Source organism: Pinus tabuliformis, chromosome 5_2 (assembly GCF_031772625.1).
Source record: "Pinus tabuliformis cultivar Carrire ecotype Pingquan chromosome 5_2, CPIR1, whole genome shotgun sequence".
Lineage (NCBI taxonomy): Eukaryota > Viridiplantae > Streptophyta > Pinopsida > Pinales > Pinaceae > Pinus > Pinus tabuliformis.
Genome location: NC_142306.1, coordinates 385,839,857 through 385,865,634, shown reverse-complemented (window position 1 = coordinate 385,865,634; position 25,778 = coordinate 385,839,857). Strand labels below are relative to the sequence as shown.

The 25,778-nt window shown below is 31.7% G+C and overlaps 1 pseudogene; it reads right to left on the bottom strand.

The window, feature by feature from the left end:
- Nucleotides 1–6,821: 6,821 nt before the first annotated feature.
- LOC149159112 (BTB/POZ and MATH domain-containing protein 6 pseudogene) lies at nucleotides 6,822–18,087 on the bottom strand (annotated as a pseudogene).
- Nucleotides 18,088–25,778: the final 7,691 nt, after the last annotated feature.

Here is a 25,778-nt window from a genome sequence, read left to right as displayed (position 1 = left end):
AGGGGGAAAGATGACCGAGACAAAGCATGGAAGTTCATTCAGTGAATTCAAATGATTCACCAGGCAGTGTTAGAGCAGTTGGAGAAAAGTCAAGCTCAATACAAAGACTGACATGAAAAACACCGAGTCGATCACCAATTCCAGGTTGGTGACAAAGTGTGGTTCAATATAAGGAAATTCAAGATGAAATGGGAAGGAAAGAAGTTGAGACAAATCTGATATGGCCCATTCACCATATTAGAGAAGAATGTAGGTAATGCTTTTCATCTTGATTTTCAAGCATACATTGAGATGTACTAAGTGGTGAACATTGATAACTTGAATCTTTATGAGCGTCCATTGATAATGGCCACCGAGGAGGTTGGATAGGTTCCTAGAGTGGATGATTTTGCACCTCAATACTTGGATAAGATTCCAGAGGACATCATTCTCGATATAAAGGCCATGACTTCACGATGGGGAGATGTGGAGTACCTTCGTATTGGTTTAAAAGGAATGCATCCAAGTAAGGCTCGATGGATGGAGATGGAGAAAGTGAATGAGCAACTCCCTCACTTACCAATTGACAAATAAAATTATTTGTAGATAAAAGCTCATTACTGGGAAGGAAAAATCCTAGTGGATCTAAAAATAAAAATGGCCTTGAAAATAGCTCAAAAATAAAAGTCATGAGATGGATGTTAAACTAGTAGCATATCGTAGTGCTCATCCCCTTCATTCTAATAGTGCAAATGACACTTAAATCTGATTTTGCATGATATAGTTTTAGCTGGTCAAAGTTTTGGTCAAACTTGGCCAAGTGGGAGTCACTAACGAGGCAACAATTGGGAATAGTCTCAGTGCATGGAAAAAGAGAGTCAGAAAAGGTTAATTTTTCACATCCTTAATTCATGTAGTAACCCTTAATTTCAAGCTCAAAAATTTCAACTATATGGTGCAAAAAAAGTAAAAATAATAATATTTTTGATGTGGCACATAGGAAACCATTCCACCCCCAATGACCCTATGAAATTGATATGTTTATGTTGAATATATGCTTCAATTAAACGATGGTTAGGAGAACAGTGGTGAAACCGCCTGACCCATATGTAATACAATGCAGACACATGGTGGGAGGACAATGAGGTTCAAGCTTGACCAGCCCATGTGGCTCGACCCCCAACAAGCAGCCCCAAATTATAATGAAATGCAGACAAAAATAAAACATTGTCATATTTTATGAAACCACACCACCAAATATTACATGTCACCAACCTTATAACTTATCTATCAAAACAATAATATGTCATACGATGAGTAGTGGGCATTTTAACCTTGTTTGCCCTCGGCCTAAATGACTCTGCCACTAATGGTCCATGGATCGTTCTTTGGTGTCTCCACCCATCACTTGTATTTAAACTTGATTTTTTCATTCGAATACACACTAGTGGAGGAGCATGTACAGTCCAAGCATGGAACCCTTATTGGCGAGAGGTGGCAATGTTAGAATTTGACAAGTTTATTGTCATTTTCTCATGTTTTCACATGAGGAATCCTATAGTTGAGTCTGTTTCTACATACGAGGTCTCCGTTTTTAGGGCATTATTCTAATTGGAGGTATAAGGGTCATTTTTGTAAAGTTGATTGTAATTTATTTCATTGCTACCACTTAATGAAAGAAGACCTCCTCACTTTGAGGAGGACTTGGAGACGTAGCCCACATTGGGTGAACTCCATACTAAAATTATTTGTGTTCCTTTGATCTCATGGTTTCTTTATGATTTCCACTTCTTTTTCATGTGTTATGTTATTTGGTTAATATGCTCTTTTATATGAAATTATGTATGTATCATTGAAGTTAAAAGATTTGAATCACTAACAAACTTGCTTTTGAAATTCAAATACCTAAAAAAAATGCTTCTTATAAACTTGAATATAGTTTATATTCAACACAAACAAAACATTGTTTGACAATATGCTTGTAGAGTACACAACTTCTCATTATATTTTAAGGATATTATTTGTTACCATGATCTAATGAATGCTAAAATCATTTATTTCTAAGAAAAAAAAACAATTTCACATCCATCTAATCCAATGCTTGTAAAATAATATGACTACATGAATCTTTTGAACTTAAACAGAATTATCACATATTGCACAAAAAATATTTCAATTAACAATCAATTTACCTATACAAAAAACCATATTAAATCAACAATTTACACTTTTCATTTTCAAAAAAATGCCATCTCACTAACAAAGGTCTATTTTAAACCAAATGCAACAATTAAAGAAAACATTCAATTCATTGACTACATTTTAGATCCAGTAGAAAAGAAACATCCAATTGTAATTGTTGGTGACTTCAACTCGAACATGTTACACAACAACCATAAAAAAAAAACTTATTTCTATTTATAAAGAATAGTAACATCAATTTCCATACAACAACATAAACCAATGATTATGGCTCCATGCATGACCACTTTTGGATAAACCTCCCTATTATTGGTGTTTCCTTCCATGTCTTCAATGGCTATGGGACATAACATCATATTTTTTTCATGTCATAACTTTGATATTCGCTTGAGCGAGTATGCCAATTTCGATGTTCCTCAATCCAAATGTTCAATCATCATAATTATTATCATATTTTCAAATATTCATCCCAGACATTAATGCATTTGCATCCATTTAATATTAACTCCTATTTCTACTCAATTAAAAAATTTATTTTGCTTTGCAAGGAATAGTTATTATTACAACAACTAGTAAGAAAGAGATGTTCCATCATTATTTAACATAGATAGAGTATATCCTAGATACAATATACCTATTAAAAATAAGAATAATGTTCATTGCATTGGTAATAGGAAAATAATTGTTTTCATAATGTTCTTGTTCATAGGTAAATGCCTTTATTTCTTTACAATTTTTTTGAACAATTATGCTGCACTCGTAATAACAAAAATGATTTATCATACAGTGATGAGAGAATCCATTTAAATATTTTGTGAGATTTCTCGTCACTATAAAATCATATATAGAAATACATGCATCATAGCTACACATGAGCTCTCTTTGTGATCGTGTCACCTTTATTTTAAATAGTTGTCGAAAGATAAATAAATGTAATTCATATTTCTTAGTACTTATAGATTTAATTGAAAATATCATTTAAAAAAAAAAAATTAAACAATTGTATAGATATAACTCCTCCTACTATATATTTAAATTCCACATTAAATTATTGTACACTTGAAAATATTTTCACTGAAATTACAAGAACAAGTTGTACAAACTCATGTATATAACATTAATCAAAGGCCAAACAAAGAAATTGTAAATAGGTGGTAGCTATTATAATGTTGACATTTATTACTTGCCACTATGATTTTGTTAGCAACTTTCTCTTAGGTTATTCAACATTGAGAACTTTTTAAGTGGGTGCCTTGTTTACTCTCTCAAATTCTATATTCGAGTATCCATTGTCAAAAGGTGTCTTCTCTAGAATCTTGTCCTAAGCAATTATGAAAGAGGAAGGGGGTTAAGGGGAGCTAGCCCTTGTACACACACTAAGGTTTTGATTATCAATTTTTTTTTTATACCAAAATTTTCAAAGATATAGTTTTTTTTTAATATCCTTAAACGTAGATGTTTACATTTCATTATGGAAAAAGTTTCTTAAGATTTATGTTTTTTGGAATTATTGCATCTCTCACATGTGATGGATTTTGTAAATATAATGGGATGCCAAAGCTTCGAAATTTTCAAAAATATTGTTATTCTCATAATATAATTATTATATTTACATGATTTCTTGCGTCAAGTGTTTCATATCTCCAATATTATTATCTCTAGTGAATTTTGAGAACACATCAATAGTAAGAACAATCTTGAAGTCTTGTTCTACCCTATTAGGCAAAATCAACCCAAACGTGTGAAACCTATAACATTTAGTGGTTCAAAATGTTTGTAGTTATAATTTCTAGATTGTAAGTGACTATGCATGTTGATGCTCAAAACTGTTGTTTGGTTTCTCTAATCATGTGTACTATACAAATTCCATCAATTTATGGTTAAATTAAAGATGTGTGGGGTGGGAGATTCCTATGTGTATTCTTACATCTTGTTGGTTGTTTAATTATAATTATTGTGTCTATATCACTTTGTGCATTATCCTTTAATTATTTTATTTTTTTCAGAATCATGCGTTACATACATCTTCCCATCTATTTTTTGAATTGTTTGATGGCTACATGGGTGCTCCCTCTTTCAATGGCTACTTTTTGTTGCCTCTTTGATTGCAATGGTTTGCATGGTTTGCTTTTACCATGCTTATGTAAAATAATTGTAGGTAGAGTGAATCTAAAAGGGTTATACCAAGGGAGGAACAACAAAATGTTCAAAGAATATAAGATATGAATAAAATAAATTATTTTGTAGTTATTTTCATAAGTGTAATTTCAAAGAGGGTTCATGAGGTCTTAAACATCATCTACCAACTATTTGTCTCAATGAGAGATTTCAACACTTGGTCAAATCAATCCTTCTTTTTTCACTTTCTTGTTGTGCTTTTCTAATAGGTATTTGATGATTCATGTATTGTCCTCCACCTATTTGGAACATTTAGAATTATAGGATATGGTCATAAGTATGCAAAGGATGAATTTGTTGTGTTTTGGTTGCAGGGATTCATTGTGTTTAAGAAGCTAACTTCAAAACCATTTTCTCACTAAATCTAGATGAATATTGAAAAAACAAAAGTGATTTTTATCCAAAGCAAGATATTTAACAAAAACTCCTTAAAATTTGCAATAGGTGACATATATTGGAGGCTACAAATGAATCTTTACCACCTATTTTTTACATTTAGTCATTTTTTGTTTTAGTCATGATTTTTGTTTGTGGATTCTGAGAGTGAGAAAAATTGTAGAAAAGTGAGGGTGGTTTCTCTAATAAAGAGATAATATACAAAAACATCTCTTGGTTTTTACACAAATGTTACAATTTGAGAACTAGAAGTGTTACTTTGAGACTCATTTTTCTCAATTTGGCCAAGCTATATCAGTTCTAGAATTTTTTGAAATTTGACTTCTTAGAACTTCACCTTGGCATAATTGACTCCAAATTAATTTGGATGGTGAAGTTTGAATATTTTCAACCAAATAGGATGATTTTATATTCCGTTAGCATATTTTTGGTTAGTAAAAAACAAAACCCTATATAGTAGGATATGGGGCTATTTTCCAAATATTTTATTCCTAAAGCATTGAAACATCTTCCTATCTTGTGGCAAATGATGGATTTCTACTTCCTTAGTCCAGGGATGAAATAATTGTATATATTTCATGAATTTCCTTAGTTCACTATTTGAGAGAGAAGACATTGAGTATTGTACATTTTCATTAAAAACATTTCATTGAATGATGAAGGATGAACTCTACTTTTTGAATTATTTATGTGTCAATATCTTATGGTGATGTTTATATCATGTTTTTGTTTCATTATATTGTGTTATTTCTATTCTTAAATCCTATGTCTTCAATGTTTTGTTAAGAAAAAATTATTTCAAAATCCACTTTTAAGTGCTATCTTATGGCTTGTTGAACATTTTAGTGTCTTTCCTCTATTGTAATATCTAAAATTCATCCTCAACTAGATGCTTTAGATGTTATCATTTCCACTGCTCCTTGCTCACCTCTCTATAAAGTTTTTTGACAAAAACACCATAAGGGTTGTCTAAGGCTTCATCTTCAGGAATTAAGAAGTGCTAACACATACCTTATATATGAGGGTTTTTACACCTCTAAGAATATCTTGAAGTTTCCTATATTTTAATGGTTGTTATAATCACTTAAGTTTCACAAATTACTATAAACCAAATTATTTAAGGATTATTATTTTTTTAATTAAGTTGAGTTGTTCAGTTTGTATTACTCTTTTATTACCATGCATTGGTCTAAAGTTACCTCTTCACCTTTGATGCTTTGGAAAAACTCTCCATGACATATTTAAGTTGAAACTCAAAAACATTATTGCTGAAATCAAGTCTTCTCAACAACCTTCCTTGCATGATCAATCTCTCCATAACGTATTTAAGTTGAAACTCAAAAACATTATTTCTGAAATCAAGTCCTCTAAACAACATTCCTTACATGATCAATTATTCTAGTTTCATTTTTCTTAACATCAACAACATTTACTAGCGTCGTAGATCCTGAGATATTGTTTTAAATTTTAATGAGGTCTTAGCCTAATCTTGCTATTTAGGTATATATTTTTATATTAAATTCTAGGATTAGTAAGGGTGCTCTAGGAAAAAAAATTTGGTTTGTTTTATGTAGTAAAATATATCAAAATTTGTTTGGTTAGCTGTGAATTTAATTTTACAATGTAATTTTAACAAATAGTTTTAATTTATCAATATGAAAATAAAATTAGGCAAATTGCTGCTTTGTTTAAATGCAATACACCAATTTGTTATTTTGAATATATGAATAGCATATGTATCATTTATTTTTTTATGTATCATTTATTTTTTTATGATATAATATAGTTTCAAAGAAGTCGAAGCAATTGTTTTCACAATATTACATTAGAAATAATAAATAAAACTATATAAATTTTAGATTTTATAATTAATAAACAAAACTATATAAATTTCAGCTTTTATAATTAGTTTTGAAACACAAATACCATATAAATTCACCCAAACAAACTAAAACTATAGTTAAAATACATCTCTGCAAAAGCGCAGTGACGTCACCACCCTGCATCTTGTTTTTATAATAATTGGTGCGAAACCAATAGAATCTCTCAATCCTACGTTATTGGCCTTACTCAGCCCCATTGTTAATTTGAGCCCACACACTCGAACAGCTTTCTCCGCTACTGGAATGATCCTCAAAGCTAACAACTGCCTTTAAAAGTTCTACCTCAAATAAAGGGCATTTCCCCTTCAAATACTCAAAACCGTTTGAACGCATAACTTCTGCAATATTTTGTGCGGCAAATTTGAGACACTCAGCTTTCAAGTCAGTAGCATGGCAACTCTCAGACAAAGCAAAAGTGGAGCCAAATGTACTTACAGATATGATTTTGCATAGTTTTGATTCACAAAGTAGCCTCAATCGCCGCAAACCATACGCATCCGCTACGGCAAGCAACCGCTCTGTCAATGTCTCAGTTGTTGAAGAAGAATTCGGTGAGGATGGATCTTCATCAAGAAGGGTGTCTGTATAAATATAATGCAGCATAGGCTTGAACACCGTAGGCTTCACCTCTGTAATAATAACTACATTATTTTTGTCTGAAGACTCGAAAATTTTTGCTCTGAATAAAGGGGATCATGCAGCTAAAACGAGTTTATGGGCATGAAATTTCTCCCCACCCACATCAAAAATTACATCTGAGGTTTCTTGATCTTCTAAAAGTGCACCAAAGTGTAAACCTAACTCTGATTCAGGAACAGCTAGCGAGTGCAACCTAGCGTATTCGCTGGCAGACTCCACAATACCTACTTTGCTACTTAATATCAGGCAATCATCCTTGATGTAATTGGATTTTTCAACACGTTGGCGGAACCGTCCGTAACCCCACATTCATCCTCGATGCTTAAGAGTGTAAGGCCCTCTATTCAGCCCCGGGCCCGAATGAGTGTGGAATGTATTGTGCTCTTCCTTCCCGCTTTGATCCACCAGCGTCAAGTCGAAGACAGCACGAACCTTTGTGCCCTCACTGGCCAGCGCGATGAAAGCCGAAACATATAACGAATTGTGCTGTGCACTCTTGCCGTCAGGGTAAAAATAAATAGCCCACTGATAACCTCCCACGGCGAAAGCCTCACCTGCCAATTCCCATGCCCTTGGTCAGAGAGAAACCTTGTATTACGAACTTGTGCGACCCATTGACAGCGCTGGTAAACCATCTCGAGGTTGAAGCCGAGCCATCTCCGTTCTCGATTCCATCCTGGATTTTGGACGGAGATCTAGACCCAAGTGACCTTTTGATTGATAACCGCCGGCCTTTTAGAAATAAGATTATAAGTAGAAATGAAACCCTAGGGCACCAAAATTGTCGGAATTCAGAGGTAATTCACCCGGTTGAGAGATATTCCCTGCCGTTCATCACCTCCGACCTTGAGTTCACGCAAGCGGTTGTAAACAATTACAGTCGAATATTTACGGAATACTGTCTTTGTTGAATACCCAATCTAGATGGCGAATGTCATCGACAGAAACTCCTATTCGCAAACGCGACAATATTACGTTTTATCACTTCCAAATTCCCTTTTATCTATATACATTTCAAGTTTCCAAGTTTTAACGAGTCCAGCAGGTCGGTGCTAATTTCAATCTTGGATAGAAAATTGAATTTTTTTGGAATATTGTGATCGTGATTCTGCTAGGCTAGTTTTGATATTTCATAACTTATAAGACAGTTTTAACTTTCAAAAAATTCTGCTAGCCTAGTTTTGATATTTCATAACTTATAACACAGTTTTAAATTTCACGTTTTTGCGATTCGTCAAATAATCTAATGACACTAAACCCCAACCTAATGTTTTGTTTTATATATATGAAATTGCTAATTAAGTTAGGTTTTGTTTTATATATATATAATGAAGTGTTAATTAAATTGATATTCTTTTTATTTTGAAATAGGACTTCTAGAATTTTAATTTATTTATAATTATTAAGTGAATGATTAATATTTAAGTTTGAGGCAATATTCATAATAGTATACATAAATCAAAGGTTGAGACTTATTTGTAAAGTATGTTCATTTTTTTGTTTGGAGTTGTTGTGAAAAAAATTATGATGAAATCTTGATCTGTGTTGTTTAAATTGGTTTTCTTCACTCCAAATTTGGATTCAAGACCGTAAAAAAAAAACTATGAAAAACCCTCTAGCACCTCAATTGTGAAGAGATAGCCCATCAAACTTGTGATTTAAAAAAACCTTAAAACTTTTCAAAAAGTTTCACATATAGACAACGCCTTTCTTGTTTAATTGAACTCGTTAATTTTTTAAAAAATATCTTATGAACAAGTCTCATATGAAGTGACTTATAATTTTTTGGAATGAGATGTTAGTAAGTGGTGCTATTGGTCCATGATATTATAACAATTCATATTTACATATCAATAATCCCCATGGTTAGGTGGGCCTAAATATCATGTTTAAGAATCATGTTCCCTATTTTTTAAAATCTATATATGTCGAACTTGGATATTACTTTTTTAATAATAATAATAAAGTTATCATTTAGTTAATTTTTTTGACCTTTTTTTTTTAGGTGTGAGATGTATCATGTAGTAAATGTTATTGATACTTATTTTTTATTCATGCATCCCTTTAATTTATATGGTTGCACTAAAGGCTACTATCTATTTTGGAATAGAACTAAATTTATGGTAAGGATTTTAGATCCACTAAATATTCTAAAATATTGTTAGTAATAATTAAAAATCGAAGGTTGAAAGTTATTTTAAGGGTAGTTGTGCTCTTTTTTTCTCTTTTGACTAAATTGATTGATGAAATGAAATGATTTATAGGCATGTGATATTGTTAAGCCATGTTATTGATCCATGGTAATAGAAGAAAATCCAACCATGGTAAAGTGCAATGACTATCCATAGTTAAAAATATTGTTAGATGGTTTTTAAATTATGTGTAGCAGGTTAATTCTCTCGAAGAGGGATTTGAAACTTAGATCTCTCAACCTTCACATATTTGAACCTTGGATCTCACAACATTCACAGATTTTCACATTAATTCGACCACTAATAGAGCTTCCCCCAAGACATTTATTAATTTTTTTAATAAATAATAATAAGTTAAAATAAACTTATAATATAGTTAATTTTATGATTCGTTTTTTAATCTTGATAATGTCATATGTAACATAAAATAAGTGTTTTGATGGTTTGCATAGATTGATGTTTATAAACATTTACCATCCATTTAATTTATGTGGTTCACTTGGTATTAAAATATTTTCCCTTTTCACAATATCTTATCCAATAACCTAGTAACAATAAACCATGTCACAAATCATCTATACTTGATGTATTTTTGATATTGGTACTTGTGTCTATTTTGGAATAAAGCTTCCAATTTTTTTTATCTTGTCACAAATCCTCTATACTTGATGTATTTTTGATATTGGTACTTGTGTCTATTTTGGAATAAAGCTTCCAAATTTTTTATTTAGTTAAAAAAGAAATTTATCCTCAAAAAAAATAACCATGGAGTATTTTTAGTAGTAGCCAAGATAGAGCCAAAATATATTTACTTTTCAATTTACATAATACAACCATATAAAGTAAATGGTTGGAAAATGTGGGTAAACAACAAAACACATACCTCATGGTACATCTCATAGTGTGTATATTAAATAAAATCATGAAAATCAAATAAATTGAAACTTTATTATTATGATTAACCTACCTACATCGATCTTAACTTCAAATATATCAAGTCCCTAAAAGGATCAAATCACTTTTCCCTCCAAAAGAGGGATATTTAATCCTCTTAGTGTTTGGTAGATCCAGAATTAACATGTATCTAGGCTATATATATAGGATTTGTATTTAATTCGGACTTTTCGGAGGTGGGTTGAATGTATATGTAGGAGTTGTCTTTAAGAGAGACTTTTCGGAGGTGGTTGGAATCCGATGAAAAAAACTGTGGCTAGATTTTCATTTGTGTTGTTTAAACTCATTTTACTCATTCTTTTATTTCCTATATGGATTCAACACCTGGAAAAAATCCCAGGGCACTTTGAGTGTGCAAATCTCACCTGTCTTTTGTGATTTAAATAAGTCTTCAACACACATTAATCTTGTGATTTGAATAAGGATTCAACACATCTTGTGATTTCAATAACATCTTGCGATTTCAATAAGGATTCAACACATATTGTGATTTAAATAGAATATTTTTATTTCAATTAGGATTCAACACCTTCAGAAAAACCCTAAGACACTTTGAGTATGTAGAGCATGAGGCTAGAGGAACTATGAGTGTGCAGAGCTCACCCATCTTGTGATTTCAATGAAGATGTCTCACCTGTCTTTTGTGATTTAAATAAGTCTTCAACACACATTTATCTTGTGATTTCAATAAGGATTCAACACATCTTGTGATTTCAGTAACATCTTGCGATTTCAATAAGGATTCAACACATATTGTGATTTAAATAGAATATTTTTATTTCAATTAGGATTCAACACCTTCAAAAAAACCCTAAGACACTTTGAGTATGTAGAGCATGAGGCTAGAGGAACTATGAGTGTGCAGAGCTCACCCATCTTGTGATTTCAATAAATATGTGATTTTTAAGTCTATGCAGGCATACACACTCTACCACGCTATGGTTTTGAACTCGTGACCTCTTTGAGGAAATACATGCTCTTAACCATTAGGCCCACATGGTTATACTATTGGTAAAACTATGTGATGTGAAAACTTGGAGACTAGAAATTGTCAACAATAAATTGGCTATTTACTTCAATTTTGTTTGAATTATTAATTTATTTTACTTTATTTTTAAATTTATGTAATTTGATGGATTCAAATGTTTACAAAATAGGAAAAGGAATTGCATCATGACTTCCATATTAGTTAAACATATATACATTTAAGGAAACATGTAACAAGATTAATTAAGTTTTAATTTCATTATTATTATTACTAACTTCCCTAGATCCATGTTAACCATTGATCTACCGTATAACTAGACGGATAAAATATATTTTCACTTTAAAATAATTTTACATGTCATGGGATTTGATCCCTCTAGGTACTTGGCACATACTCATTCAATATAGAACAAGGGAGGTAGAAAATACATATATAATATTTCTTCTTAAATAAAAATATTATTCAAAAAACCATGGGCTACCACAACTTGGAGTCCAAAAACAGTTAATGGTAAAGTAGCTATTTGACCTCAATTTTATTTTAATTTTCAACTTTATGTTTTTTTTTTTTTTTTCTAAATTTTATTTTATTTTAATTTTAATTTATCCATCTTAAATCAGGTTGTTTACACTGGATCCATCGTAACTCGGGATCTACTCAACACCTCGAGGAATCAAATATTTTTTCACTCTAAAAGAGATTTTTATCTCAAGGGTTTCAATCCCTCTAGGTTGTCACACACTTGTTCGACAACTCTAAAAAGGAACACATACTATTGGCACATACATCCTTAGTAATATATTAATCTCCACATAATATGTTCCTTCACTAAATTTAAGTTGAATTAAATTTAGATTCAATAGTTATCCCATCCATCCATATATAATCATCTCGTAACAAATTGAACACACACAATTCTACTCATTTTCAGTTGTCACATGCAAATTATACCATTACTCACATGTGTACTATAGCTCCTTGACCAATATTAATAATTACCTACTATGCTCCCATCACCAAAGCCACACTTCGATTCAACATGCACAAGTATTTAATCATCCTCACAAATAAAGGTAACCCATACAACTATCCAAATATGTTGCGAGATTCAACAACATAAAAAGTAAGGAGTAAACATACGGTACATCCCATGAAAATGATCAAGACAAAAGAAATTGAGAACTATGTCACTTGCAGAATCGAGCACTACCACCCAACCTAGAAATTATTCTTCTAGTTCACCCCCGACTCAAGTTTTCTTTCCATTGATCAATTGCCTCCTATTGATCTCTGCAATGAGTATTTAATACCCTCCTTCATGATATGGCTTACACTAACGATGTCTTTATTTTATGGATATTTTTATCTATTTACCTAGGCTTTTCATAGAAAATCTCTAGTTTGTCTCCCGCGAGACTTTTCCTCATAAAAGCTTGTCTTTATCTCCCACCAAGCTTTTATGTTTTTTCTTAAGTTAGCATCTTTCTCCAGCTAAGTATCTTAATGGACATTTATCTCCAAATTCATTAAGCTTATCTAGATTTGTATGTAGAAGTCTTATCATGAAAGAATTATCCATTCCCATTAACCAATGGGATTTCGTAAGAATATCATCTCTTGGTTTCTGGCTTTTCTAAGTGATTAAATTATTTTATTTAATAATAAAGTATTTACTTTCATTGTTACATATTAGACCCACATTTTCTTAGCTTAGGTCAATATACTATTACATACAACAAAGGGGTGTTACATACTCCCCCCCATTAAATCTACACCATCCTCGGTGTATTACTACATCTTTCCATTTATTTCCGCATTCACATGTAACTCTTTTTGAACTTTCAAGTTCCCATGGTCTTGCTACCTCAATCAGACATGTTCATAAATCAGTTATAAAGGATTTCTATGAGAAATCTCCTTCCCTAGCTATCACATTTGTTTCAATTAATTTTGTGAGATATTTTCAGATGTAGAAACTCAATTTTTGTTTGTTAAATGAGAAATTATGGGTTAATGTTGCATGATTTTTAGTTGTGATTCCTCAGTTCCATATTATTTAAATAATAGGAAGAGATACATGTTCCTCCAATGTAGTTGTCTTATTTCCGAACACTTGCATCCTGCGATTCCCCTGCATTAGTCACAACATCCCAAACTAGCACATTTGACCAATAACCATGTATAAAATATCATATCACGTCCATACATTATATGTCTACTAAGTTTGAAAAAAAATATGGATACTTATTTGAAGTTCCCAACACCAATTCTTAGTTTCCACCTTTGTCTTGCTTTTTCACTCTAGATCGGTTGCCACACGTCGCAATCTACAACGCCTGCTCTTCAACAATGAGTACTTACACATAGTGGGTAGTGCACACCTACAACTATATATGCCATATATCATCATGCACTACGTGCATCCATATTGGTACCATGTGTATTGCTTGTACATAGTACCACCTGTATAACCTGTACACCATACCCATGTGCATTGCATCACCTACACAACACATACTTCGTTAACATGTTTTCAAACATGTTAGTATTATCCAAAAAATTCCTTCCATTATTTATATTACCTTTAGGAAAGTCCACTCAACCATGTTTGGTTTGTCCATTGGAGAATAAGGACTTGATGGATCCCTTCCACTTCTCCAACTAGAGCATAACTATTTTTTTATGTTAAAGTTTCAAATTCTTTCACGTAGTTAATCCTTTTTCTGTATCTTGTGGTTGAAAAAAATAATCAGAAAATGATAAATTAGATGCATAATACCACACTACAAAACCAATAAATTTGTTTTTTGGGATTGAAGTTGTCCCATAGACAAGGTTTCAATAACAACGAAATATGACTTCCACTTAATCATAAGTAAACTATTGACTATAATAGTTAGTCTAGTATGGACTTCAATGTTATATTTGATTCTGGTAACAGCCTTAACTTTGTATTTAGACAAGAAAATAATTGTTTGGTGCTCAAAAGTACTCCACATATAAACTCGTTATGTCATATGATTTCTTGTTTGCTCTATTTAACACCACTTCCAACCCCTTGTTCGTAGTGAATAATTCGGTGTATATTCAAAATCAATCAAACAATTACTATGTAAGTACATACAACTCCTATATAGGAGTCATGACTAAAGGTTATAATGTTTTCACATTCCACAGTAATATGTATACTAGGGTGTAAGCTTGAGTCCTTATCATGTATATACCCCACCTTAACACTAGATCCTCACTTGGTAGAATGAAATTCATATTCTTGGAAACCAACTCAATTGTTAAATTCCTTAAATCAAATTTTTTATGCAATAATTTAAAAAAAAAAAATATGTTCTCATATTCAAACCGAGATAACACTATCAATACAATCTGGCAAGTATAATTTTCCCGTATTCCTTGATTTCAGATTGTACAATTCACAACTGCTAGATATAACTTTATTGAAATCAATTTCATTTTACAACAATCTCACTTACCAGTATCATATAGCCACTAAATATGGTTAAAGCATCGAGTTGTTGTATTGTTTAGTATTCTCTCTTTTATAGAACCTTTTATATGTCACCCCTTTGGTGAATGTATTTTATTACTAGCAAAAGGTCTTAGATCATCATAGGTTGTATGGATATGAAAACCTTTTGGTTTTATCAATAATTTGCTTATTAATTTATAAAATCATGTTCTGAATCTAGTGTATAATTTTTATTATCCATTACATTCCTCTGAATTTCTCTAATGCATAAAGCACCACTGTATCTAGTCGACAAGCATATTTTGTTTAGATAAACTAGAAGCACATATATCATTTTAATTTGATGGCTTCAACAAGAAGTACATTTGTAATATCTTCAATAATTCTAGAGATTGGAAATGTTCCTATTTGTGAGATATTACCAATGGAACCCTATTTATATCTCAATGGATACTTGCTCTAAATTTCTCTAATGCATAAAGCACCACCGTATCTAGTCGACAAGTATACTTTGTTTATATAAACTAGAAGCACATATATCATTTTAATTTGATCGCTTCAACAAGAAGTACATTTGTAACATCTTCAATCATTCTGGAGATTGGAAATGTTCCTATTTGTGAGATATTACCATTGGAACCCTATTTATATCTCAATGATATGTACATTAAGGTACACCTTAAGTTGCAAAGTTTCACACATTAGAATTTGAGTGAATTATTGGGAAGGTTCTCTTAAGATTAATATTGTGTTTCTTCTACTAACCAAGGATTTGCTTCTATACCCCCATTATGTATTTACACTAGATGTACTTTTGGTGTCAGTCCCATTGACCTTCTTATTAGAGTCATAATTTATTAATGCATGATGTATTCGCCCACATGCATACACTGACTTGCATTGCATTTGAGCATTTACTTGTAAATTTTGACCATAATTTCATCTAGATTGGAATATAATTTGTGCCTATTATGTGCTTTAGTTATAATTATTTTGATATTTGCTTTACTCAAAAGAAAATTGTAAGTTACAAACTATGCATGTCAAATTCCATATTTAATAATAACCTAGTAAGACTTAGATCCATTCAATAGTGTATATTTGAAGCATTTTACCAAGAAAGTAAATTAACGGCTCATATAGTGGAAAAACCACATTTGAAAATTGATTTCATTATTAATCAACACAACATATTAAATCGATCGACAATTTTAAAAATACTTAGACTCATGTGCTTAACAATTTTTCATGGAAACCTTCCTGCAAATAAAATCTTCAGAAACTATTCTAGGATGGAAATTAATTAACCATCAATCTCGTATTAATGTTTCTAGAATGTCATCCTCACGGGGGTAGGTGAGTTGGTAATCACAATGCGGCGAAGTTCGTTAGAAAGGTGGGCTCCGTACTGAAGGTCACGAGTTCAAATCCCCCAGACTTACTCTGGAGCTGTATAGAGGGGCACGCATAGCTCCCAGTGGTTATAGAGGTAGTGGTCGAAATCAACCCCGTGTAATGCGAGTCGCGAGGCTACCCCTGTTGCCGATTCGACTGTAATAAAAAAAAAATGTTTCTAGAATGTCATGAGCTTTCTTTTGGTGATTTATATAGATTCCCTCTACATAATTTATCTTTGAATTTTCCCATGTTCTATGGGAAGATCCTTGTTTATTTCCTTTATCTTTCATACTTTCTTAAGATCTCTATGAGTAAAAACATTATTCAATTAGGTTATTTCATTGACACAACTATCTTTATGTGAAATAGTTTGTATTTTATTAAGATATGTCCTTGCATAATAATCATACAACTCATAATATAATTTTAATATGAGTAAAATAGTATGATGACCACATGACTAAAATACATCAAATGACCATACTTTAAAAATCACTTATTCACCACCATCATTTATGGATAACTTTCATATCAATTATCCTTTGTAGAGTTCGTTACATGCTTTACTCCTCTTATGTCAAGGCATTTAGTATTTGAGCCTTCTCTAATTTCAAGGATATACATATATTATATTTTGATACATTGTGCATGTAATTTTTAATACTCAATAAGTAGGCCCACAAAAAGAAATAACCAATTTATAGTTGACCTTTTCTTACCTATTGAAATAATAAATATGTTATTTGTTTTCATTTCTTTGCATTACTCTTTTCTCCACCACAATTAAACCTTGGAAAAAATATTTCTTTAAATATAGTCTATGAGGGTTTCTCCCACCCACCATGTTACTATAGCTATCAAAATTACTTAGATTTGAGAATTTCGATATAATTGTAAGGACTAAATACCTTCGAATTTACTCATCAAGCTGACTATATCTATTGTGAGATATCTTAAATCTATTTTTAAATCATGGGAAATATTCATGCATAAAAGCATATAATCTTTTCATGCATACAATCGAAACTCATAGTAAGAACGTAATGAGCCATGTATGAATATATGCATAGAGTTGAGTCATTTATGTAGGTAAATATATGAATAAAGAAGATTCAAACCTCCATAAATGTAATCCATCATTGATTTTGGGATTATCCTCATTCATCTCCAACATTATTTATCCGCAACCCAAGGGAAGATGAACTTACAAACCTCACAAATAATTTAATCATGTAATTCCAAGGAAAAGCATTCACAATATTATGGGATAGTTTATGCATACTTAAAAATATAGCCCATATAAACTTATACACACACATCTATGTAACTTGGTTATATATAATTTGTAAATTCAACAACTAACACCATTTTTTAAATACTTATATACCGGTGCATTTACAACTAACGTAAGGATGGAGACATGTATTTACAACTATGAATGTTTGACCTAAGCACATCATGGTGTTTATAATACAACATGCAACTAAATAATCATGCACTTGGTCATGAATAACCTCTTAGTGTCGAACTAATTCGTTCTTATGACATTTTCACTTGTTGCTGCAACCACTTGGCCTATTTCCTACAATAAATTTTGGGATTGGTAAGATTTTTACCTTAACAAGCAGACAAAAGTATAGGTTTTCAACTATGTTGTCAATAAGAAACCATACCATGCATTAATTCTGTAATTCCAAAAAACATTCCACATTATGGTGGATTACTTGAATGGTAAAACATACGTAAGAATATGGCGCGTGGAAGTGCCGAACTAAATACGTCACTTCCTGCCATCTTACTTAGATTCAAGGGCACATTTTGTTGGAATTAAGAAAACTAACCCTCCATCGGAAAAACTTCAGGAGCCTTTGGTAAAAATATGGACGTCCATCAATTTCAATATTTTTGACCAAAGTAATTTTTAATCTAGTGATAGTTCAATTCACAGTTCAATTGACCATCATCATTTGACAATTCGATTCCCCATCACCATATGAGATTCAAATTCCCATTTATATGAGAGGAAGACCCAAACAGCTAAGAGGTAAATATATTACTCTGAATCTGATTGCCCATACTTCTACTTAATTCATACACAGAAGCGACTTCGACACATAATCCGCGGACGGCAATTCCATGAACTTAAGCCATGCCATATCTCAAGACTTGTCACTATTATAGCAATGTTTTAATCACCGTAGTTAGCTGGACTTGGATATTCTGCTCAACTATCACCTCTTTTGCTGTACTTTCCTTGTATTTATTAACAAGTTTAAAGACACATGAGAGAAGCTCTGACTTCTTGATGCAGACACCGTTGACATACGTTTATTTCCTTGGCTTCTTCACACCATTAATATTTGAACGCCTTGTGGATGTGTACTATTTAAGAATATACATATATATAGAGGATAAGCGCTAAGTAGAAAAGAGGACAAGTGTTATCCATGTGCTGGTGAGGATAACGTTATCCCATTGAAAGCAATCTAGATGTTTTCGTAGCAATGAGCTGCTTTCAAAATAGGTAGGGTCATTAGTTTGAATTTGACAACCCTTCAGATCTGCAGATGAGGAAAGCAGCAATTTTCATTACGGATTTGTAGAAGGAAACAACAGTCATACATTGGTTTTCTTCTCCAATTCCGAATAGGAATATGTGATTATTCTTTCAATCAATTAGGCTTTTCTTACCTCATGATGGTGGTGCCGTAGTGTGACTTGAACAAGAGATAAAGCTTGGTAAACACTATCCAATTTTAAAATATGAGGGTGATCATTATCCAAAATAATTCTTTTATCGAACCATTATTCCAACTCAACAAAGTGGAAAAAACCAGACTTGAAAAGGAAATAGTAGTTGTCATACTCTCATGAACCTAATCCTTATGAACATCATGAATGAAATGAATCACTGCTATGGCTTACCATGATATGATGCCGTAGACAGAGAAAAAAATTACTACATCATTGTGAAATTGTAGCAAGCCTTTCTGCATCCGAGATTAAAAATATAACCAATCAGAAAGTTGGGCGGCCCTTTTCCCTCAAAATGAACGGGAACAGTTGACACCGCCTCGTCCAAATTCACGTGCAACGAGAAGGGCATTTATTACAATATAGGTTTATAAGATGACCTTGTCTCCTCGTAATTCTGCATCTACTCTTGTTTAAAGTAGGAATGAGACATTTAGTTATTTTATTGTTTTCTGCCATGGTGTAGTCAGATTATTCGATGCAAAATGCTCGAGGCCATTGTCCCATTGTATGGATTTTTCACAATTATTATCCACAGAAAATGTTATAATAAGTTGTAACAAATTTGTGAAAAATACCCTAGCCCGCTTCGAAGTCTGATTCAATGAAGAGGTATCTTACCTTATTTCCACTACAGACCACGCTTTAGTTTGACTTCAGCAACATAAACTACATTAAGGGGTACTTTTAACGCATTTAGACAAAAATCACCCTCTTTTAGGTATTGGTTATTCCCACTCTTTTGAGTACATATTGATTGTATTTCCCAAAATGATCATATTGATACCATGTGTTTCAGCGTTCAAATAAAGATTAATTCACGGAATTTACTTTACATCATGATTCTTATCCCTAGAATGGACTTTCATGACCCCGGCGTCACGTTATTTGTGCAATGCAACAACTTGATATGAAACGGTCCAATGTAAACAGTGTTGTATTCACAATATGTAGTGTTTTTTTTTTTTTTAAATACAGTTTCTATCTATTCTTAAAATTAAAAAAATTGTACATTTCTATTTAGAGGTACATTTATTTTGTTGGTCATCTTATATGTCGTATAAGATCTCCTTAGTAATATCATGTTATGGCATGTCTAAATCAAGGACATTTGATTTCAGTGTTATGGAGATTTTATTATGAGTGTTCCATATAATTTCAAACCAAATTTGATAATTCAATAAATCATTTATATGTTATGGTCATTTTGTTTTTTCTTCTTAATGATAGATATGTGTTTTTAATGAAACCTTTATTAGTGAAGGGTTAATTGATTATCAAAACATCACGTTTGGAAGGACAAAATTTTATACATAATGTTTCTTCAAAGGCAACGTAAAGACCTAAAATGTCGAAAAAAAATTGTATGATGGGTAAAGAGGAATCCAAATTCCAACCCTCGTAACTGACACTCTAAGCATAACACAAAGTGAAGAGCAAGGAGTGAACAACTCTACTTATATCACTAGAATTTTCTTTAATGCAATTCAATATAAGTAGACATTACCCAATAATGTTCATCCCCTCGCTCAAATAGTTATTCAATTCACAAAATCATTGTTCCCCAACCCCTTGTATATTTATGGAAAATTAATTTCCTTGAGAGAGATGTTAAATTATAAAAACAACTCTCTAGATTACAACATTCCCATACGATCTTTTTGAGTAAAATAATAAAATAGAATTTAATTAACATCACCAAAGAAATACTTGGGAGTTTCACAAGTGTGTCCACCCAACTTAGAATTGTTTAGTTGATTTCATCCTAAGATGAGAATTTCTTTCCCAGTATCAACACCTCTCATGTTGATCTTTTTATTAAGTATTTAATACTTGTCTTTCATGATAAACTTTCCTTTTAGCAGTGTCAACTTTTTGTTGACCTTTTTATCCACTTTCCTAGGCTTTTCAATAAAACCCACTTTTCTCTCCCACAATTCCTTTACGTTTTTATCCAAGATTAACATCTTTCTCCAACTAAAAAATTTAATAGATCTTTCTATCCCCTCCATTAATCTTATGTAATGAAATTTTCCAATCACATTTACCCATGTCATTATATTCTTTTGTTTTTGGCAATTCCAAAATTACTTACAATCTATTTATTTATTAACAATTATTCATTTACATCATGGATACAATCTTTTTCATGGATTTTCCACCAATATAAACCAAACAAGGTTACAATAACTCAAAGCATATTACAATCATACAAAAGAATTTGAAATTCTTTTCTCTATTTGATTAGTCGAGTTTGGATTCTTGGGGTTGACATCTGCAATGTCTTCAGACTAGGACTTTGGAAGATGACGCATCAGGTAACCCCTATTACTTTAGAGTTGAACGAATGGTGAGAAGATTTAGGCATGTCAAATAGTTTTTTCTCTACATTTTACAAGCTTTTATATTATGCTATTTTTTATTTTCTATACCAACATTGAACCTAAATCCCTAAGAGATGTGAAACAAAGATCCGTCGTCAAGTTTGGGATGATGATGCCTGGACGGCTCGTACATATAGAAATCCTTAGCGGGGAGTAGAAGCCAAAATTTATTATGGCTCGGGATAGCGAAAGGTAAGAATTGAACATAGCTAGGGTACTTTGGAGTCGAAAGGGCCTTTGTATTGATGATAGATTGGGATGTAGTTGGGCCTCAGTCTAGTTTCATAATATCATTCTCCTCAAAAGCTTAAATTTTATAAAAATTTAAGATTTGTGGAATCACATTATACATTTCCACGTTATGGAATGTGGATCATGACATAAATTTTAATGTGCGGGTGTTAACATCTATCATATGAATGTTATCTCTCTATTTTATTCTTTTCTTATGTTTCCTATGGAATTTTAAATACGTTTTTCACAACTACACTTCACTTACTTCTCAAGTCTCGCATTTCATTTCAAGCCAATGGGATAGAAAGTGTTGTGAAAGTTGTAGGATTTATAAAGAACATTTTTCTTCCTAGATCTATCAATATTCTTTTTTGGATGGGGAATTAAATGGATTTAACCACTAGTTTTTGATGTGTATAGATTTTTGTATAGATGATTTAGATTCAAAAAAATTGGACTATGATCACCAAATATTGGCTTCAATGGGTAACTTTTAATTTTCAAGTTTTGAGGGATGGAGGTTAAGTGCTTGTTTGAAAGAGGGAATACAAAATTTGTTTGGCAGTGCTAGTTTGGCCATCTCTTCCAAATATCCTAATTTGATTTAGATACCAGATATTCTTTTCCCTTTACAAAAATTATGTTATTATGTGACAAAATGCCTTTTAAATTGTTAAGGTTGCTAATTTTGTGGAAATTTGGACGAACTATGTATATCATTGATTTTTGTCGAGAACTAGGAGAGAATCCGACAGTACTATGGGATATTCATAGTTTTATTTCAATAAAAACAATGCCATGACTTGGGGAGAGGACACCTTTTATGAGTACCTTCTCAATCTTAAAAATGTATTCTTGATATAATTTCATTTTGCTCTCAATAAGTAAATAGGTGTATCTTAACTATCTATTCAAATCATGTTATAATAGAATATATAATGTTGTTTTTAACAATTTGTGTAGATTATTTAGTATTCAAATAGTAAACTAATGTGGTTTTTTAATAGTCATCTTGTAGTTATTACATGTGTTGTTTGTCTTACATGCTTGTATATCATTTCATTGCAGATGGATTGCAGTTTCATCGACTGGTCATTCTTGCCACAATAATGGTTGAAATTTTTTGTTTCCTACTTGATATTCATACCTTTCCATTGAAGGACTTGTTAAGGAAAAATGTGAAGGATGAAAACACTAACTTTTTTTAGTGCTATTGTTTAACTTTTTTTAAAAGATATGATTATTGAAGTGGAATACTCAGCCAATTTCAATATAATAGCCATTCATATTTGCAAAAGGGAAAAATTACTCTGACAAATATCAATGAGAAAGATACCTGCATGGTTTCTCTTAAGCTCCATCTCTAAGAAAGTGATTTTTCTTGAGCCAGATGGCTTCTTTCAAGTAATGCCTACGAATTAAGATACTATATTTATAGGTCTTTGTTCAGTCTTTGTGGCTTGTACTACATTAAAAATCTACTTCATTCCCCTATATTTATAGACCTCCACTGAGTCTTTGTAACTTACACTACATTCAAATTTTATTAAATGCCCCCATATCAAGCAAATTTTAATAAACACCCCCATATCAAGCAAATATTTAATCAGAGGGAGAAAATTTTCTATGTTCCCTTCAATAGGAGGATGATATGCTTTGTGACCCACATTCAATGTTCAAATTTTGATTGAGTGCTTACAAAAATGTACCTTTATCTCCCACCACGACCAAAATCTCATGATCTCCCTTCCCCATTAGCTTGTTTAAAGAAGTTCAGCTTAGGTGATATGACTTGCATTTCATTTTTTTATTGGCTTGCATTTCATTATTTTTCCAATGTCGCAAGCAGATAAAGGTGTACCTATTAATGAGATTAACGATGTCAAAAATGTCACAAGAAAAGATAGGTGTACTTGCTAATTGAAATGACGATGTTAGTGTTAGAAGGTTGAGCATTATCAGATCTTTAAATTTAAAAAGTTAGTAAAGAAAATGAGATAGTGATTTGTGTTTTCACTTAAATAAAATTGGCAATGTGAGGTAGCCATAGCGATAGCATTTTCCCTTTTAGTTTCTTTATCCTATCATTGCTTTTGGCTCCTATATCTTTATTGATGATGATTGGAAAATAAGTTGTAGTCTTTGAATGAAAAACAAAGAAGATATATCCATCAAATTTATTGAAATGAAATCTACAAATTTAATATTGTTTCTTAAATAAAATGGTTGTTTTGTATTGAGTAAAAGAAAACAACCATATTTGCAAGTAGAACAAAATTATAAAAAAATCCACTTTCCATTTTAATCATTAATGTGAAAAAGTATAATGTGATTCCACAAATATTGAATTTTTATAAAATTTTAGCTTTTGAGGAGAATGATATTATGAAACTAGACTAAGGCCCACCTACATCCCAATCTATCATCAATACAAAGGCCCTTTCGACTCCAAAGTACCCTAGCTATGTCCAATTCTTACCTTTCTCTATCCAAAGCCATAATAAATTTTGGCTTCTACTCCCCACTAAGGATTTCTAGATGTACGAGCCATCCAGGCATCTTCATCCCAAACTTGACCACGGATCTTTGTTTCAAATCTCTTAGGGATTTAGGTTCAATGTTGGTATAGAAAATAAAAAATAGCATAATATAAAAGCTTGTAAAATGTAGAGAAAAGACTATTTGACATGCCTAAATCTTCTCTCCATTTGTTCAACTCTAAAATACTAGGGGATTACCTCATGCATCATGTGCTAGAGTCCCATTCTAAACACATTGCAGATGTGAACCCCAAGAATCCAAATTCGACTAATCAAATAGCGAAAAGAATTGCAAATTCTTTTGTATGATTGTAATATGCTTTCAGTTACTGTAACCTTGTTTCATATATATTGGTGGAAAATCCATCAAAAAATTGGATCCATGATGTAAATGAATAATTGGTAATAAATAAATAGAGTGTATGTACTATTAGACTTGCCAAAAACAAAAGAATATAATCTCATAGGTAAATGAGATTGGAAAATTTCTTCATGATAAGAATTATAGATAATGTTTTACATAAGATTAATGGATGGGATAGAAAGATCTATTAAGTTTATTAGTTGGAGAAAGATGCTAATCTTGGACAAAAAACATAAAAGCATTGTGGGAGAAGAAAAATAGATTTTATTGAAAAGCCTAGGAATGTGGATAAAAAGGTCCACAAAAAGTGGACACTGCTAAAAGGAAAATTTATCATGAAAGACAAGTATTAAATACTTAATAAAAAAATCAACATGAGAGGTGTTTATACTGGAAAAGAAATTTTCATCTTAGGATGAAATTGACTAAACAATTCTAGGTTGGGTCGACACACTTGTGAAACTCCCAATTATTTCTTTGGTGATGTTAATTAAATGCTATTTTATTACTTTACTCAAACAAATCATATGGGAATGTTGTAATCTAGAGAAGATTTTTTATAATTTAAGCTATCTTTTTCAAGGAAATTAATTTTCTATAAATATACAAGGGGTTGGGGAACAATGATTTTGCGAATTGAATAGCTATTTGAGTGAGGGGATGAACATTATTTGGTAATGTCTACTTATATTAAATTGCGTTAAAGAAACATTCTAGTGATATAAGTAGAGTTTTTCACTCTGTGCTCTTCATTTTGTGTTATGCTTAGGGTGTTGGTTACGAGGGTTGGAATTTGGATTCCTCTTTACCCATCATACAATTTTTTTCGACATTTTAGGTCTTTATGCTGCCCTTCAAGAAACGTTATGTTTAAAATTTTTCCCTTCCAAAGGCGATGTTTTGATAATAAATTAACCTTTCACTAATAAAGGTTTCAATGAAAACACATATCTATCATAAGAAAAGAAAAAAACAAAATGACCATAACACATAAGTGATTTATTGAATTCTCAAATTTGGTTTGAAATTATATGGAACACTCATGATCTAGATCTTGGAAGGAGGCCCCCAAGATCTACAAGATTGAAATGGATCTTGGGGGAGAGGCCCCCAAGATATGAAAAATTGAAATTCCAGAAGAAAAACAAGAAAATACCCAATAAACAAAACCATAATTTTTTTTTTATTAAAACATCGAATCATGGTAAA